Genomic DNA, 11,425 nt, shown 5'->3' on the forward strand with positions numbered 1-11,425 from the left:
TCATTCCCGTTCCATGGGGATCATGTCCTGGGTTTTCTCATCAGTGTGAGCAAGGAGGGCTCCTTTGATACAGATTTATTCATAAGGATCTTTCCTCCACGTGTCAGGTGATGTGCAGCATTGACCTTGCTTTTGCCTGATCTTGGTGGCCTTCAGAGCAGGACTCTGATTCACAAAACTTAGCAGGATACAAAGGGGTTTTTATGCTCTGCTGAGGGATGGTGAGTTCAGACAGAATAACTCCTAACCATGGGGGACTGAGGACCCCATCCATGGTCCTCAGTCCCCCAAGCTGGTGTGGACAGCAGCGGTCACTGGAGCTGGGAACAGGCCACCTCCATCCCTGTGCTCTGGGCTGAATGTGCCCCAAATGGGTTGAGGTTTCTGCAAGTGTAGGTTTTTCTGAGGTCATGCAAACTCTGACTTTACAAAAGCTTGTAGATCACTGATATTTACTGGGACATCCCCAGTAAAATGCCTGCTCCAAATTGGGAAAGGCAGGGAAGAATTTTTAAGGAAAAAATTGCTTGAACTGTTTAACTTAGTTAGAAGTCATTTTTGTTTCTATCCTCATCCAAGAAAGAGGCAGGTCATTTTAGATATAAATTAAAGAGAAAGTATTGCTGAAGGCAGACTGTTCACCTGTAAAATCTCATCTCAAATCATTAAAATTTGGCAAAGCTGTGTAAACAACTGAGGCTAAGAAACATTCAGCAGCTTTAAAACTTGATACTGTATTGCAGATATTCACAGGCAATTACATCACATCAAAATAAAAAGGTTTAACCAGTATTAAGAAAATTTATTATTAGAACAGGCCAGAATTTAAGTTAGTGCCTTGTGTAAATGTAGATATGATTGCCTTTCATTTCATGGTGACCCACTCTTTTTTCAAATCAGAAAATCAGAATCTTGTCAAGCATTAAGAGGTAAGAGGGGAATAGCCTGAATAAAGGATGTGCTATCAGATGTTTATGCTGCCCCTGAGAAACACTCCACAGTTCACTGACAGTTGTATCTTGGGGCTCTTTCTCAGGAATGTAATAAGCCAGATATATGCTAAAATTTAAAATGTATTTGTTTTGGACCTCTGAGATCTGGAGCTCTTTGCAAAAGCAAAGCCGTCCCAAAATTGACCTGAAGAAACTTCTTGCACATGATGGTAAAATCCTGGAAGTTCAGGATAGCAGAGGTGAGAGGCAGCTTTCATCTGCTAAACTGTCTGTGCTTTTTAAAACAAAAATCCAAACTGTGTAATTAATATTGCACCTGATGAATTTTGAAATCCTTCATTGTTTCTTGCTCTTTTTTTGCAGTCATTGCAATCCTTTTGCCCTGCAAGAAAGGGGTCTGCTCAACTGCTCAAAACAAACAAATTCTGTTATATTCCGACACCAAGAACATAGTAATGAAGTGAACAGAAGTCAGATTTTCTTCTGTGAATTTCTGAGAGGCAAATTTAAAACGGTGTTACAAATAATACCTCAAAATTACAACGGAGGTGAGGAGCACCCGTAATCATGCCTTGCAGCTCTGCTTGCTAAGAAGAAGGCAAAGAACAGGAGCATTGTGACATTTTTCATATCATTTCTAGTGTAGTCTCCAGTTTCCAGACCAGCTGGAGCTGGAGCAAACAACCTTCATTGCCTCCAACATAAATAGGCTGTGATTCACCACCCAGGCCTTCGACCCTGTTTTGCTTAACTAGATTATCTTTGAGGTCCCTTCCAGCCCAAGTATTCTGTGATTCTACGGCAGTGCCATCAGCAAGCGTGGGTTTGTTGCCATCTTTTGGATGCTGCTGCATCTTTTCCTCTCTCAGCTCCCAAAGATAAAGTTTGTTGCAGTCAGGCTGGAAGCTTCACCAGCCATACACCTTCTCTGGTCTGCCTTGTATCCTCTTAGTGCTTTTAGTGCCATTCCTGGAGCCGTGGTGTCTGGGGAGAAGCATTTGAGAATTGCACAGCATTAGTATGCTGACAAGGAGGTAATGCATGTAAAGCATTTGACCTCCTTCTGGCTCCCGTGGCTGGGAGGGCTCTGATCTCATTTGCAGCAAGGCAAATCCGGAGTATCAATGTTAAGCACATTAAATTTAGTGGAGTTACTCTGAGTTTATAGTTCTGCACCTGGTAAATGGGAGGTGTCACCAGCAGCCTTTCCGTGAGGCAGGGGAAGGGAGAAGTGAAGGCAGCTTGCAAATGAAAGGATGAAACCAGCTCCCAACAACAGGACTTTTGCAGGGATGTGAAATTTATTGGGGGTTGTTTCAGGCTCAGCTTTACTTAAAACCAGCTCACATCTTTGGTGCTGGAAGTATGGAATTAGGAATCTTACTACAGGCATCGAGTTTTTAAAACATGTCAAAGGCTACCTGGGCCCTGCCTGGAAGAAATGCTTCCTCAGAGCAGTTTAGAAAAAGCTGAAGTATGGGGAAGGCTGAGCTTTTACTTTCTCATTTTCCCTTTTTTATCTAAGAAGGAAGAGAAGATGGGGAAGACTCAAAAAACCCCCAAAAGGAAACAGAAAAGAAGAGGGGAATGAAAACTAAAGCTTTTTTTCTTTGAAAATTAGTTGGAGGAATTAAATAGTAACAGTTGCCACATTTTAAAATTTTCTCTGTGTGTGTGTAAAACACCAGTGAAAGATGCACTGCACATTTCAGTTGGGGGTCACCCCCAGCCTCCAAATCCAATCTCACCAACTAGTCTTAATATTAAAGAGTCATCTTACTTTTCCCAAATATATACAGAAAATTCAAAATATCTGGAAACTAAAGACTTCATGTGCAGCTTTTCCAGAGAATCCCAGAGAACCTGTGTTTTCCTGACAGTGGAAGCAGTGACAGACCTGATTAATGAGATTGAGGAGCCTGACTCAGGTACTGGATGCCCCTCAGAGGTGGGTGCAGACCAGCAAAAGAAACCTTCTTTTAATTTGGGATGGGGAATACTCCTGGGAAAGGAAGTGTGGAGGGTAGAGTTGGAGTTACCTGCTGAGGGCTGGAAGGATCTTCTCTCCTTCACCAAGGCCAGACTCTCCTGTCCACGTGCAGACACCACCAGGTGAATGAAGGAGCCCTGCGGATAGAGACCAGCCCTCCATGTGGTTCCTCGCCTCATAAGGTACCTGCCTGAAGCAAAAAGAAAGCCCTCAAAGTGTCTATTTTCCTCTGTTTCGTGTTTCCTTTTTCCTTCCCAGCTGTCAGTCACTCTGTGTGTTGATTTTCTCCTCCACTCCTCACACCACGAGGTTTGGTTTTGAAGCAGGCAGAGTCCTCGCTGTCCTCTGCACGCTGCTTGTGTCTCCTTCCAGAGGTGCTTAAAGCCTCTCATTTGTCGTTATCAGAACTAATTTGGACAAAAATGCCACAGATTACATCTTTCTTACAGGGCTTGGTTGTCAAATAATTTGAAATCACAAACCAATTTGTCGCTTCACTTTTGATTCATAGAAAATCCTCGCTGAGCTTTAGCACTCAGTGAGTCTGGGGAATGCACACTGGGAGTTCACACATGCTTCTTCTTTCTGTGCAGGAGGACACCCAGAGCTGGGGAAAACCTGAGGTTATTAGGAATTCTGGAGCTCTTTCTGCATTTCCTTGCTCATCCCAGGTAAGAAGCACCCAGCTGAAACTGATGGAGGTGTTCAGGGAGAAAAGGGGGGAGGTTGAAAATATTTCCTAAGTGCAAAGGTAGGAGCAGGTCATGCTGAGCAGCAGGATTCCTGTATCCCATGGGATGTCTTGCTGTGTGCTGGTGGAGCACTGCTCAGTGTGAGCAGCAGTGGGAGAAGGAGGGAAACATTAGCTTGCAATAATCCAGTGTATGAAGATCAGTGGGCGTTTGCTGTGCAAGCCTTGTTTGACTGAATTCCCTCTTCAAGCGAATTTGACAAGCCTGGAAGATGGTATTACACATGAGAGCTTCTGTTTGCTTCCTGTGCAGCTATTTGCAGCAGCTGCCAAAGACCCAGCGAGCTCTGGGCAGGGGTAAATTTCTTCCATGTGCTGGTTTGTCAGGTCTTGTACCACAGAACATGTCAGAGACTGGGAACTGCTCCTCTGCAAGAGGATTTGGTGGCTCCTGTGCTCAGCTGGCTTTTAATGTGACTCTCAGAAATGAGGTGTGTCTGGGCTGAGCAGTCCTTTGTGGTTTTTAACCAGGTTGATAAAATACTCTTGCCCTAGTTCATTGATACAGTCACGTTCCTTTGCAAATAAAATATAAAATAAAATAAAATAAAATAAAATAAAATAAAATAAAATAAAATAAAATAAAATAAAATAAAATAAAATTTACCAACAGCCTTTCAGTGGTGAGGCTGAGGCAGGGGGTCTGGAGCAGCCCTCCAAACCTCAGACAGTGTGCTCTTCAGAGAGGAGAGAGGATTCTTCAGAAGAAAATTGTGTTTGTTTCTGCCTTTGCTCCATGATTTCTGACCTGACTTCCTTAACAATTACCTGGTGGAGATGAACAGGAAACAACTCCACTGGTCAGTGCAGAAACACTCCAGGCTGTATCAAAGCCTGTCTAATTCTGAAAACTGAATTTATCACAAGATGCTTTAATGTGAAGTGTATTAGGAAAACACAACCCTGAGATCTTGCTTCATTTCTGCCAGGAGATCCCACAGAGCTCTGGAGCTGAAGGACATCGTGAGCTCCATCCTGCCTAGTCTGGCCCAAATCTAAAAGCACAGACAACGCTGAAGGTGTGCATGACAGTGACCATGTGTATCATCTTTCCTTTTACGTGGATCTTGTGGCTTAGTTTGGTTTGGACAAAGCTCCATCGCCCCTCAAGGGGTGCTGAGGCATTGTTAGGAGGGGCTCCCACTCTGACTGTCAGCAGAATGAAGAGGCTGAGCTTCAGCTGATACCCAATTAGCTGATTATCCCAAAGGGAATTGAAAATGAAGGTTATCTTTCAACTTGTGATGAGCTTCTAAATAAATATTCAACATGCATTTAATAAGACAGTTTTATGCATTATTTAAGTATCAATTGATGGGTAGAAGACGAAAGACTGCACTACTGATGCTGAGGTTTGAAAGGCAAGAGCAGAAATCTGGTGAATGAGGTCTTAAAGGAGATTTGCATCCCTCATTTTACTGGAATATCATTTACACAGTAACCATGAAAAGAATTTCAGTGAGAATTCATTTCTGCGTTTTGGTTGGTTGGGATTTTTTGTTTTTAAAACACACATAGCAAGGGCACAAGATCAGAGAACAGGGGATGTCAAGGCAAAGGTGCTCCAGCCTCCACCTCAGGGCAAGATCACCCTGATATGAACCAAATGAGGACTTTTGCTCCAAATGGGAAAGGAGAAAACCTCAATTCCTAGAGATGCTCCCAGAGATAGTCCTAACGATGAAGATGAGGAAGACCCTTTGCTCCCAGGGAAGGAGAAGGGCCTCTGTTTCTTTGTTTCTGAACGGCTCAACTTTAAAATTGTACCCCAAAAAACTTTCAAGAGTGGACCCTCGAAAGCAGTTGTGGGAAAAGCTGCAAGTCGGGGGAAGGGACTCACATCGTAAGCAGAGAGACTCCTCTTCCTGAATGGACTGACCAATATTTGGAAGTGGGTGGCTGTCTCGTTGTGATACTGTTTTCATAGCACGAGCAAAAAGAGACTTCTCTTTCTAAATGGACTGAACAAGGTTATTATGGAAGTGGTAAACAGACTGAACATCTCAAGGGTTGTCTTTTTACATTGTCAGTGGGAGAAGGGAGGAAGGTGGGGGGAGGAGGAGAGTTCTAAAGGTGGTATAAATTTTTTTTTCCTTTCCTTCTTTTAGGTCTGTTAATAAACTTCTTTATATTCTTTCAAGTTTGGTGCCTGCTTTGCATTTCTCCTAATCCTTATCTCACAGAAGATAAACAGTAATGAGTATTTTAGACCAAACCACTACAAGGGTGTAGCCTGTCCCTTGGAGTTTTGTGCCTGGATCAGAGAGAAGGACTGCTTCATGTCACGGTTCATGTCCGTGGTTAAATCTTTCCCCTCGAACTCGGAGCGCTCGATTTTCCTCTTGCTTCTGGTGTAGTTCAGGACGGGTGTTGCTGGGACAGAACTCCTCTCTGAGGAGTGAAACTGCTGCTGAAGGACAACCCAGCTCCTCATGGGAGTCTGGGCTGTTGCCTCGTTCAGACTGTTGGTGGATTGATCACACGGAGCCCTGCTCACATGGAGAAATCGTGCCTGGCTGGGGGCTCCAAGGACCCACCCCTGTGCCAGGGATGTCTGACAAACCTGATAGCAATGCCCATTTTTCCATACTTTTCCTCCCCTAATATTTTTGCTCCTCCAAAAAAACATGACCTGGAACCTTGATGATTTGTTTTAACTTGGTCTCATCCCTGCCAGAAACCCAAGCCTGGACCACTGTCCTGTGGTTCCAGCGCCGTGGAATGGCACTGCAGCTCTTCTCCTGGGTGATAACCGAGAGGGGAATGAGCCCTGCAGTCCTGGGAGGTGCCACTTGGTTAATTAAATAAACCACTGACCTCGGAGACAGGGGTGAAAACAAGAAGGAGAGGAGGAAAATGGGTTTTCTTCACTCAGTCTTTCTGCCTCTTCAGTGCTTCGTTGTTTGGGGTGCCCAGTGGGACTCAGCTCCTCCGGGCAGTGCAGGGAAAGCTCTGTTTTCCCTAACACCCCGTGGTATTCCAAATATTATTTTATGAACTTTTGAAATTTTTTTTTTAATTATGATTATTATTTTTTTGGAAGAGATGCTAAAACAAAAGGTCCTAAAATAAAAACGGAGGTTTTTAGGACCTATTTATAATTAGTCCTGATTTCTGGGACTTTCTTTTTCAGCTCTCTCTTTTAAGTAATTTGTTAATCTAGCTGGGATTATTTGTCTTTGCTCTTACAAAATGTTTTTCCCTCCAAAGGAAAAACTGCCAATGTATTATTAAAGGGAGGTCAGATCCCAGTGACCTTTTCCTTGTTGGTTCAATGTTTGTAGAGAAAACATAAAGAGTGGGTTTTGTTAAAGGATGCTGTTGAGAAATAAGAACTTGAGTTCAATTTGCTTTTTCCCTTCAATTTTCCCTCCCTCTTTCACTCACTGCAACATGACCTATTTTCTTTATATATGCATTTTACCACTGTAATTTATCTAGTAGTGAATATTTGCATTTTCATTACTTTTAAGAAAGATTGCATCTCCATTTTAATTGAAAAAATCACCTTTTTTATTTGAAATATAAATAATTGTCAAATGTTTTCACATGATGGTTATGGAGATTTGTTTTAAAACTATTATTTTGCATCTGATATTTTGATGCTTCCTTTAATTTGGCGCACGCAACCATATTTCTTAATATCTTTAAATGATCTCAAGCATATCAAAAAGGTAGATTTTTCAAACCAGCTCAGAACTAAAACTCTGAATAATTGATTTTTACTTTTAGTTGTTAAACTAAAAAATGTTTCTTAATTTCTTTCTGATAGCACTAAGAGGAAGATTATTCAGCAGAACAAATAGGAGACCCTGAATGTTTAGTTTGATTCATTTTGCTTCAGCTTCATGCTCTGAAACCATTTAAATCCCTCCTCAAAAATTAAGTGCTGGTGATTTTTTCTGTAACAAATATATAGGAAGGAAAAACTTAGACATTTCAAAATATCTCCAAAATGCTAAGCAGAAACATTTTTCCTTTTCTCAAATAGGACCATTTTTCCTCCCTTAAAGAAGCTTTGGTCTCTTCCTTACCATGTGGTTACTATGAGATGGCTCCTATTCCTAGTTACTGTAGGTTCCCTAAAATATCCTCAAAGAAAAGGATGCATCTGGAAGGTGATTCAGCCCTTTTGCCCCTCACTAATAACCACAGGGACTAAATAATGCTATTTAATAAATAATGTAACCTAAATGATGTTATTTCGTATGTTTAAGGGAAGGGACAAACCTGGGCCTGTAGATGTGCTGTGTTAAGCTCAGCTTATATTGTGCAGGGTTTAAACAGGCTCACTTGCAGGTTTAGGGTGTAATTGTATTGTGCCATAGAGCAGAGGCATCTGAGGGAAGCAGTGGAGTTCGTGAGGAAAGGCATTAACATCACGAGCAATATGTAGATTAGTCGATATTAACAACCACATTCATTTAGATGAAGTTGATGAGCCAGCACAGGAGGTTCCTTCTCAGAACCAGCATCGTGCAGCGGGGCAGGAGAGGTCAGGCTGTGAAATATGGTCACACAGCTCAGGGCTCATGGTGCTTTTAAGGTGCTGCATGTCTGCATCAGTACCAAAGTTCTTTGAAGTCTGGCAGGGGCGTTCCATCCTCTTTTGCTGCTTCTGCTTTAGGGTGTCCTAAAGTGCCACGTTGTGTTTTGGCAGCTGTTGGCAGCTCAGGAGCGGGTGAGCTGATTCTCACAGGAAACGAGGTTCAGATAGTTTGAGGCATGGTGGAAAATATTGAAACACAAGGTGTCGTAGCAAGTTTGCTGCTTATTTCAGAAGAAGGACTAACAGTGTTTTCATCATCCCTGAGCATGCTAAGCTGACTCAGTGTAATGTAATTAATGAGGCCACCTTCCATTAGAGGACAGTAGGAAGAGCTGTTGGTAATTACTTCAGAGGCATCAGAGAAATGTTGCTGAAGCAGGAGCTCTCGCTGCCCAGATGATGATTCCTCTGCTGAGGAGCTGGTGCTGCTGCCGGCCAGTGGGGCAGCACAGGGGGAGCAGATGCAGCTGCTGCTGCCTGCCCAGCTTGTGATCCCCATGGGCTTTGCTGGCTCAAGGAGCAGATATTTGCTCACACCAACATAACCCCTCTCCACTGCCACTGTTTCCAGGGACCTCTGAGGACAGACCAGGTGTCTGAGGACAGCCTGGGCTCAAGCCATTGCTCCCGAGTGAGGACGTGCTTGGTGGGCAGTGTTGATCTTTGCAGCGACGTGGATGCAATCCAGAAAGTGCTGGAATGTCAGAGAGGGTGTTGAATACAGAGATAAGTGCTGGCTCCCCTTGTGCCAAACACTGCAGGAAAGTCCAGCTGTTTTGTCAGCTTGCCTCAATTTCCCCATAACTGAACTTACAAGTGGAGTGGCCTGGGAGAAACTCTTTATTGTTTGTTCAGAGACATGGACATACGAGTGCTGGGAACACCTAAAGCCTTACCTAGCCTGACCTGCTGTGAATAGCAGACTATAAACTCCTATCCATTAACCTCAACACTGAGCCCACTAACTCATTTCTGGCTGAAACATCTTTTCCACTCTCGGTCTGAAGAGACCATGAGGAGGGCAACCCATCATGACCCTTAACAGCTTCTCCTAATGTCCAGCCTGTGTCTGCAGTTCAAGCAGTAATTATCCCTGCTGCTCCTGTTGTAGCTGATCTGTGGCTCACTGCAGTTTGCAGCCTGCACGTGGGGAGGTCTGGACTCAGCTGGAAAGTTCCTGTAGGTCAGGAAGGAGATGGTGTGGGTTGCGGGGATGGATACAGGAAGCTTGAGGTGTGAGGGTCGGGTTGCAGGATCCTGACCATGTGTTGAGCAGTAGCCCTTAGCACTGGGTTTGTTGGTGGCTCACTGAGGACTCAGTGCTGCTGTCTCAGGGGATTTCAAGGGTGTTGGCAGAGCAGGATGGGATCCTGGGGATCACTGGAGCTCTGCAGAGGATGGCAGCTCACTTCTTTGGCTGATTCAGCAGGTTCCTGACGGGTTGCCTTCGTCAAACCAGATGAGAAAGTGTGGTGTTCCCCCAGGCTTTGCCTAGCTGCAGGGCTTGTCTTTGTTATCACAAGCCTAAATTCAGTCATAAAATCATTCAGCTTCTTGTTTATCTGCTTCCCTGGGCTCCATAATTAGAACTGCTGCTGAGACACCAAAGCCTGCTTTGGGAGACCACCAGCACAGCCTGTGGGGGCACATCAAGGCCCCTCCATGCAGGGATGTCCTTTCATCAGAGTGACTCGGGGAGTTTGCCTTTCTTGGGACTGGACAAACACAGTGAGGGACAGCCTGCTCCACGTTCCTGCAGCGCTGCCTGAGCAAAGGGGCAGCAGCCCACTGGCTCCAGCCAGGAGACCCATATTTCACTGGGGAAAAACTGTGGGGGAATGTTGTGACAGGGAGCCTGGCAGTCGGAGGCAGCCTCATGACCAGCTTTGGACTGACCATCTCTGTTCTCAGGCTGCGTTTTTTTGGAGCTTGTCATTTTTAAGGACGTTGATTTCAATGTGTTTTCTTTGGCTGGCGATTTGACACCGAAGGAATTGGCTCCAAGAAGGAATGGCATTCCTTGGATTTTCACCTCAGCATGCCTTGACTGGAAGCTCTAGCTGTCAGTGGTACCCAGAGAGAGTTTTGTTGATGAAAACCGTTCCTTGGACCCCTCCCATGCAAGTGCTGAAATAATGAGCCATTTGTTTGGAGAATTCTCATCTTCCCCATGGACAGGTGCCATTTTGAGTGAAACCATCTCAAACAGCACACACAGCTCGCAGACCTTGCACAGCCACATGGCACAGAAGGGACTTCAGAGTTCCCTAACAGAGTGGAGATTGCCAGACATTCATGAGCTGAGGGACAAGTGACATCAGTAAATGTTCGCAGCTGGCTGCTCATGGAAGCCTTGGGGGAGCTATGGAGCCTGGGACTTCCTTCTCAGGATCACAGAATCATTAAAGGCTGGAAAAGCCCTCCAAGATCATTGAGTCCAACCATTAACCTGCACTGCCAGATTCACCATTAAATGGTGTCCCCAAGCACCACATTTACACATTTTTTGAACACTTCCAGGGCCAGTGATTCCATGGGCAGCCTGTTCCAATGCTGCCCTTCACACACCCCTCATTTCTATCAGGCTGGTGTTTGCATCTGAGGCAATTTCAGTGGGTAACACTCTTTGGCAAAGCACAAACAGCATGATGGCTTTTGTTGTCCTCTTGGATACATGTTGGAGGATAACTCAGCTGTAATGGGATGAGCTAAGGTCTGGAGTGAGAGTCTTGAAGAGCTCAGGCTGTTTGCTGAAAAGGAAGTTTGGTAGGTAATGGTGGGTAATTCCCTGCGCCAGGAGATGTGTAACAGAGGGAAGAAGATCTTAGAGGATGGATGTTGAAGTTAGGTTGGAAAGATAACCGTGGAGCAACACAGTAATTACCCAGTGGAGAAGCTGATCAGGACGAGAGGGAAATTAATTCTAGCTCAGATACTTCACCTCAGACCTGGATGTCTTCCTGGAAGGGATGATCTAGTTCAGCTGTGTACGAGCTGGATAACATTACACACCAATGGGAAAAACAAACTGAAAAATGTTGTCCTGGATCTTTTCACACACTGGGCAGCTTTCCCTCGTGTTGCTGAGCTCACCACAGAAACAGTTATTTTACCTTTGAAAGGAGCTGCTCTGGGCTCTGCACCTTTTAAGTTACTTTAATGGCAATGAGGAGTGCTGGGTC

At 44.5% G+C, this 11,425-nt stretch overlaps 1 long non-coding RNA gene across 1 annotated transcript; it reads left to right on the top strand.

The window, feature by feature from the left end:
- The first annotated feature begins 268 nt into the window (after nt 1-268).
- On the top strand, nt 269-5,696 carry LOC138120120 (uncharacterized). Its single transcript, XR_011155742.1, has 3 exons — nt 269-3,125; nt 3,537-3,614; nt 4,624-5,696. It is a non-coding gene; the product is annotated as an uncharacterized lncRNA (long non-coding RNA).
- Nucleotides 5,697-11,425: the final 5,729 nt, after the last annotated feature.

This window comes from Aphelocoma coerulescens, chromosome 18, assembly GCF_041296385.1.
Source record: "Aphelocoma coerulescens isolate FSJ_1873_10779 chromosome 18, UR_Acoe_1.0, whole genome shotgun sequence".
In the NCBI taxonomy this organism is placed as follows: domain Eukaryota; kingdom Metazoa; phylum Chordata; class Aves; order Passeriformes; family Corvidae; genus Aphelocoma; species Aphelocoma coerulescens.